General features: G+C 50.0%; 1 protein-coding gene across 1 annotated transcript in view; it reads left to right on the top strand.

The window, feature by feature from the left end:
* The first annotated feature begins 954 nt into the window (after positions 1–954).
* The window catches only part of SLC25A42 (solute carrier family 25 member 42), a 32,797-nt gene continuing 27,089 nt past the window's right edge, over positions 955–6,662 (top strand). The window contains exon 1 of the mRNA XM_048498289.1: positions 955–1,030. The gene's annotated coding sequence lies outside the window, so the exon portion shown is untranslated. The remainder of the gene's footprint in view (positions 1,031–6,662) is intronic.

Here is a 6,662-nt window from a genome sequence, read left to right as displayed (position 1 = left end):
GCCAGTCATTGTAAAATAAGAATGCATTAGATCAGGGGAGATCTGGCCTTCCAGATGTTTGTGGGCTGCGATTCCCATCAGCCCCAACCAGCATGACCAATTGGGGTTAATCTTAGCAATGCAATATTTCATGAGTTACAGCACCAGTTTGCATTTTTGTATTTGTATTTAGATTTATACATGCTCATAGCGCTCAGGTCAACAAATAGCATAGCAAAACAATATACATTGAAACAGAATAAATACCAATAAAATACATAAGAACTATAAAATAGGAAACAAAATACAGATGGTGACTTAAAATACAACAGACCTAGCAATTAACCAATAACAATAACAGCAACACTACATCAATACACAGTAATACTAAATCCATACTATATCAATACATTAACAACAATACATTAACAGTATATCAATATAACAAAAATATCAATACAATATATCAATATATCAGTTAACAATAACTCACGCATTATAATTATTATTAATAATGTGTCAGTCATGATAAAACAAGAATGCATTACATCAGGGGTTTGTAATTCTGCCTCTCCAGATGTTCGTAGTCCACGAACATCTGGAGGGCAGAGTTTGACACCCCTGCATTAAAGTAATATGGGTGGAGCCATAAGTATTGGGACTAATAATAAAAGCGACATCATTGCCATTAATAAAAGTTTTAAGAATTCTCCTTCCAAGGCACTATTAATAACACATATCAACGTTATGAGGCAGTTTTATAAATAACCCTCCGCAGCTACAAACAACGCGCCCCACCCTTTCCCAAAGAATTCATGCTCATGGGCAGGGCCTCTTTTTGCCGCCAGCTGTTTCCCTATTGGTTCTCGTGACTGCCAGTCACGTGCAAGAGCCCGTCGCGTCGTTCCCCACCCTCTCCGCCTTCGTCTCCGCCTCCCTTCCCAGTCGGCCGCTCTCATTGGCTAAGACGGGGGACCGAGGGGCGCGGTCTGTGAGGACGAGCCCAAAGGAGGCCAAGGCGAGGAAGCGGCGGCGGGAGCAGCTGTTGGAGGTGAGTAGGGGGCGAGGCGCGCATGCTCAGTGTGTCCCCGGGCCCCCTCTCGGTCAAGGGGAGCTGGAGGCTGCGAGTTCCTCCCCCTCAAAGGAAAAATGAGGGAGGGGGGAGAGGAAGTATTTTTTAAAATCCACCTTCCCGATTAAGGAGGGGGCTAAAGGGGGAGGTTGAAGGTTAAGTCCCCTCTTTAAAAGGGGGGGGGTCTCGTCTCTTGAAGCAAGTGGGGGCTCGTAAGGGGAATCCTCCTGTTTGCTAGTTATTGAGGCAGGGGGCTTAAAGTGCGTTGCTCCCCGTTCACCCTGGTCCCCTCTTTGCCTTGAAGGTGCCTTTAAAAGGGTAACTTCCTCCCCACACCCCCCATACACGCATAGTCAGGTAACTTAGTCAGGTAACTTATCTCCCCCACCCATACACACGTAGGAAGAGGGCAGGTAACTTCTCCTCTCTGCACACACATAGGAAGAGGGCAGGTAACTTTTCTCTCCCCCCCCCACACATAAGGAAGGCGCCAGATAACTTCTGCCCCCCCCCCTTCACACATAGGAAGAGGCCAGGCAAGAGGCCCACTGCCCACCTCTCATACCGGCGGGGGGGGGGGCAGTGAAAGGTTTACCCTTCAAGCCCCTCCCACATAAAGAGGCGCCCTTAGAGGGTAACCAAACTCCCAGGTGGGAATTGCTGTGTTTATCTATGCTGGCAGATGATGGTTCATTCTGTCCTCCTCCCCCCCCCCACCCGGTGGGGAGGCTAAGGGTTAATTCCCCTTCTAATCTGGAAGGAGGGGGAATAAGGTGGTTCCTCCCCCTCCTTGTGTGTGGCTTGGAAGAGGGCAAGGTTTGCTGGCTACATGTCATCAGAGGGGGCACTGCTAAAGATACCCTTTTCCTTTAAATTGGGGGGTGAGTGGGGCAAAATATTAATAGCTCCCTCTTCTCAACTAGCAGGCCTATGTTAAGGGGACCTCAGGGTAGGTGAGGGTCACTTATTCCCCCCTGCTTCTAGCATTGGTGAAAAATTGGGGGTGGGGGGTGGGAAGAATTGGCCAGCGGTTGCTCGAGGGGTGTGCAGCAAATGATCAGCTCCTTTACAGGGAGGGAAGAACAGGTGATCCTTGAGGGACAGGTTATTAGGATGGGGGGGAGAAGCAAGAAATCCCTCAGCACCCTGATGGAAGCATGCCCTACAAAATATTACTTTTTAACATACTCGTTCTTTGCAGTGCAGTTAACAACTGGAAGGGGAGGGGTAACATAGTAAATCAAATAAATAAATAAAACCTCTGATATTTCCTGGTTTTCTTTTTCAGGGCAGTCCGGGCTAGGAAACACAGGCTGGGTTGGGAAATTTAACTGCAGAAATCTTTATTTGACATATTAAAGGGGTTCCCAACGGAATACAGAATTATAAAATTGCACTGCGACGTCCATATTTGGGTTGGGAAATTCCTGGAGATCTAGGATGGGGGCGGGGGGCGGGGGGGGGGGGGGACACACACCATGTCTTAGTGGCAAAGCAATTGGAAGGTCCTGGTTTCAATTCCTGGCATCTCCAGTTGATAGGACCAAATAGCAGGTGGGGTGAAAAGTTCTACCTGACGCCCTGGATGGAGAGGCCCTGCCAGCCAGAGTAGATAATATTGACCTTCATGGACCAAGGCTTATATGTTTGGGGGTTTTAATTTATTTTATTTCTAAATTTTAAAAAACCATTAGCTGCCATTCTTCCTTGCAGGATTCAAGGTGTCTTTCAGCCTAGACAAATACATTAAAAACATAAAAACCAACATTTAAAACCCCAGTTCAGGGCTGCTTTCTTGTTCCTCTTTCTTGTTGCAGTCACGCCACAGCTGACTTCTGGCAACCCCGTGGGGTTTTCAAGGCGAGAGATTTTGCCATTGCCTGCCTCCACACTGAGACCGTGGTGTTTCTTGGTGATCTCCCTTCCAAATAATAACTTGGGTTGATCTTGTTTAGCTGCTGAGATCTGACGAGGTTGGGCTCTCCAGGTCCAGGCAGGCCTGCTTGTAAACATCACCCAATGCGGTTCAGAGGCAGAGCGCTCATGGGGACATGCAGGGTCACATGTGACCCTGCCCCCACACCCCTCCCCTCAGTCCTGCCCCACCTCAAGGAGCAGCTTGGCTGGGCTGCCGCTAGGCACCCCTCAGCCCCCCCCCCCCCCGCTGCTCCTTCAGGTTTTGCCCCGGTGCCATTCCCGCTCCTCCCTTACGCCTCTGATGCGGTTAAAAGACATTAAAAACATAGAAACCAAAATCTGAAATCACAATTCTAGGATGCTTGTAAACTTGGCCAAATGCAGTCTTTAATAACAAACCATCTGCTGCTGCCTCTTGAACTTTGAAAGAGAAACGGACAGGCGCCCTGAGGAAGGGAAGGGGGCTCTCACCAGGGCTGTGACCCCAGACAGCCCACCCTCCAAAGCGGCCCTTCGGCCTCCCCCGTGATGGCTTGCGGGGGCAGCACAGCCATGTGAGTTTGTTGGAGCAAAAGCCCCTTTTCCCCTTCTGAATGTTGCCAGGATTGATCTGTGAGGACAGTTTCCGAGAGTCGTGGCCACGTTCGTCTGCGATGGACCAGTTGGAGCTGAGCTAGGTAGCATCTTACAGACCAACAAGATTTGTGGGGAATATGCTTTAAGAGTCAAAACTCCATCGGGGGGGGGGGGGATATAAGCTTTTGAGAGTCAAAGCTCCATTCCAAAAAGCTTATTTCCCCCCAATTTCCTTGGTCTCTAAGGGCGGAGTGTCACTCGTTACAAGGGCCGGATTTGACATAAGTGTGAGTCAGGCTGAGTCCTTGGGAGGGGGGTGGGACAACTGCCTTGGCTGTGGAGCCCTCAGCAGGCAGAACGGCACTGGGGGAGGTGGTTGGCACAGGACTCACCAGCCCAGATTGGCACCGGGGGGGGGGTGGCTCCCCAGGCTAGATTGGGTGGGGGGTACCTCAGCTGACTTGCGGGCCTGATAAGCCCTACCCAGGGCCAGATTCAGTCCCCAGGCTGTTTGACACCCCTGCTTAGGCTCCATGGGCCACACCCCCGCTCCTGTCGTGAGAGGGAAAAGCAGGCTGCAGGTGATGTAAATAAAACAAAAGCACCGAGTGGATCAACAGGTTGCGCGTGTAATTTGACATGCCTTCACATTTCTTGTGTGTGCGCAAAAGGGGAAAGGAATTCTGAACTTTTGGCCAATAGTTCTCTTTGGGAGCAGATGTGAGTCTGCTTGCTGAGAATCCACTTCATAAGCCCAAGGGAGGGAACCCTGCAAAAGCGGTAGTCTTTGAAGCATCACAAGACTGGTTTTTGTATACCTTTGTAGTGTGATGAAATTTGGGGGGCTTTATTTGGAGGAGGTTATATTTGTTGGGGCATCTATAATCTGCCTTTTCCCCCCAGTGTGGACGGAATGAGGGGTGGGTGGGCTCAGACCAGGCACAGATCAGCAATAATACATAGTAATAATGGATCAGATGATTTAACAATGAAATGCAACACACATCCCCGCCAATTTGGCCTCCAGTGCCCCTCCTAAAGACAGCGCGTGGTGTAGTGGTTAAGAGCAGGTGGATTCTAATCTGGAGAACCGGGTTTGATTCCCCCACTCCTCCATCTGAGTGGCAGAGGCCTATCTAGTGAACCAGATGCGTTTTCGCACTCCCACATTCCTGCTGGGTGACCTTGGGCTAGTCACAGTTCTCTCAGGACTCTCTCAGCCCCACCTACCCCACAAGGTGTCTGTTGTGAAGAGAGGAAGGGAAAGGAGTTTGTAGGCCACCTTGAGTCTCCTTACAGGAGAGAAAAGGGAGTAAAAATCCAAACTCCTCTTTTGATCTCTGTTGGGAATCTCTTCTCAAGGTTGGGTTCATGGCTGAGAGGGTTTCCAGGCTGTTCCTTCTGGGCAGTGGGTGAGTCTATGAGTTTGCATGCAACATTGCTGTGTTGATCTGGCTCGTGGGTTGTTAACTGAGACTGGTGGTCTCTGAATTTTCTCCCCCACTGAATTCCCCCCCCCCCCCGCCAGGCCGCTCCTTTAGCCAGTGGAGGCTGAAGGAGAGGCCTAGTGGGGCCGGGCCAAGGGGCACTCCTCGGCCCCATGGAGGCTGCAGCCGAGTGCCCCTCAGCCCTGTCAGGCTGCCCGAGACCGCTGCTGGCTCAGGTAAGGGGGGTGTGTGTAGCTTCCGCGGAGCTCAGGGGTGCCATTTCCCCCGCTACGCCTCTGTTCTGTCCACAGCCTTTTTGGAGTGAGGCCTCAGCACTGTTCACAATACTCCAGGGCCAAATGCCTCTTGTTTCCTCTTATATCTGACAAAGGACAACTCGGACCGTGAAAATCTTGTTGGCCTTTTAGGTGCTCTTCTGCCACAGAGCAACTTGGCTACCCTCTGAAACTGTTCTGCTATAGCCAGTATCAGGCTTCGCTTTCTAGATTCTCTTTGGCATTTTCCTTTGCATCCCTTAACTTTGTCTCATTTACAGCCAGAACTGTCCATTTGTAATGAACCAGAATCTTTTCCACGTTACATTGGCTTCGGTACTTATAGGCAAGCAGATTCATAACTTCTTGGGACTGGACTTGCCAGGTGTCAGAATTGGAACACTTGCCAGGTGTCAGAATTGGAACACATGGCCCTCATGAGAATGCTGAAGATGCCCGTCCCCATTTTCTATTGTACTGGTGCTTGAATCAGTGTAATAATTCCAAAGTCAAGAAATAGATTGGTTTTTCCCCGAAAGTCAAATCTCCCTGAAGCCCAGTGTATTTCCCCCACACTGGTGCCCCTGTGACAGAATAAAAGTTCTTCCTGTTGCATCTCTGCATGAGTCAGTGTTCTAACTTTGGCTCCTTCCATCCAGGAAGTGTGGCTGTAATAGCAGAACGGGCTTCTCTGAAGTCAGGTAATTCTCAAATGCTCCTATAATAAGCCATCCGTGGCTTAGCTGTGCCTTGATTCAGATGTCACAATCAGCCGTGGCGTGAAAAAGCCCTTGCTTATCACAGGCCCCCAAGCGAGGTGTCTGTGGGTGCCATGGGACCTGCCCATACCGTTTTTCTGGTGCCCAGCCATTGTTTTTAGTAAGTAGGCAGAGTCCCCCACAAGTCTTCTGATTGGCCATTGGAGATTTGATTAGCTGTGCAGATATTTTTTTCAGGGTTACTTTGGCAGCCTCTGTACCCACAACAACAAAAAATCTAAACTGTGTTAACTGAAGCTAAGCAGTGGCAATTCGTTCCAGGCTGGCCCCGCCTCCTGTGGCAGCCATTTTGCAGCTGCGCAGCACCCACCACGCTGCCTCAGAATTTCAAAGGCACCTGCAAGCCCAAAAGAAATGGGGACTGCCTGGCTTATCATAGCATCTGTCATTGCTGGCAGGGGCTGATGGGATTTGTAGTCCATGAACATCTGGAGAGCCGCAGGTTGCAAACCTCTGCCCTTGCAATGCAGAAAATGGCTTTGGGAACTTTAGAAGATGCCAGCCACAGATGCAGGCGAAACGTCCTGAGAAAATGTTACTGGAAAATGGCCAAACAGCCCAGAAACCCCACAACACCCCAGTGATTCCGGCCGTGAAAGCCTTTGACGATGCTTTGGGAACTGTTTCACTGAACCAC

The sequence above is a fragment of the Sphaerodactylus townsendi genome, linkage group LG05 (genome assembly GCF_021028975.2).
Source record: "Sphaerodactylus townsendi isolate TG3544 linkage group LG05, MPM_Stown_v2.3, whole genome shotgun sequence".
Taxonomy (NCBI): Eukaryota; Metazoa; Chordata; class Lepidosauria; order Squamata; family Sphaerodactylidae; genus Sphaerodactylus; species Sphaerodactylus townsendi.
This window is presented reverse-complemented; position numbering and strand designations above follow the sequence as displayed.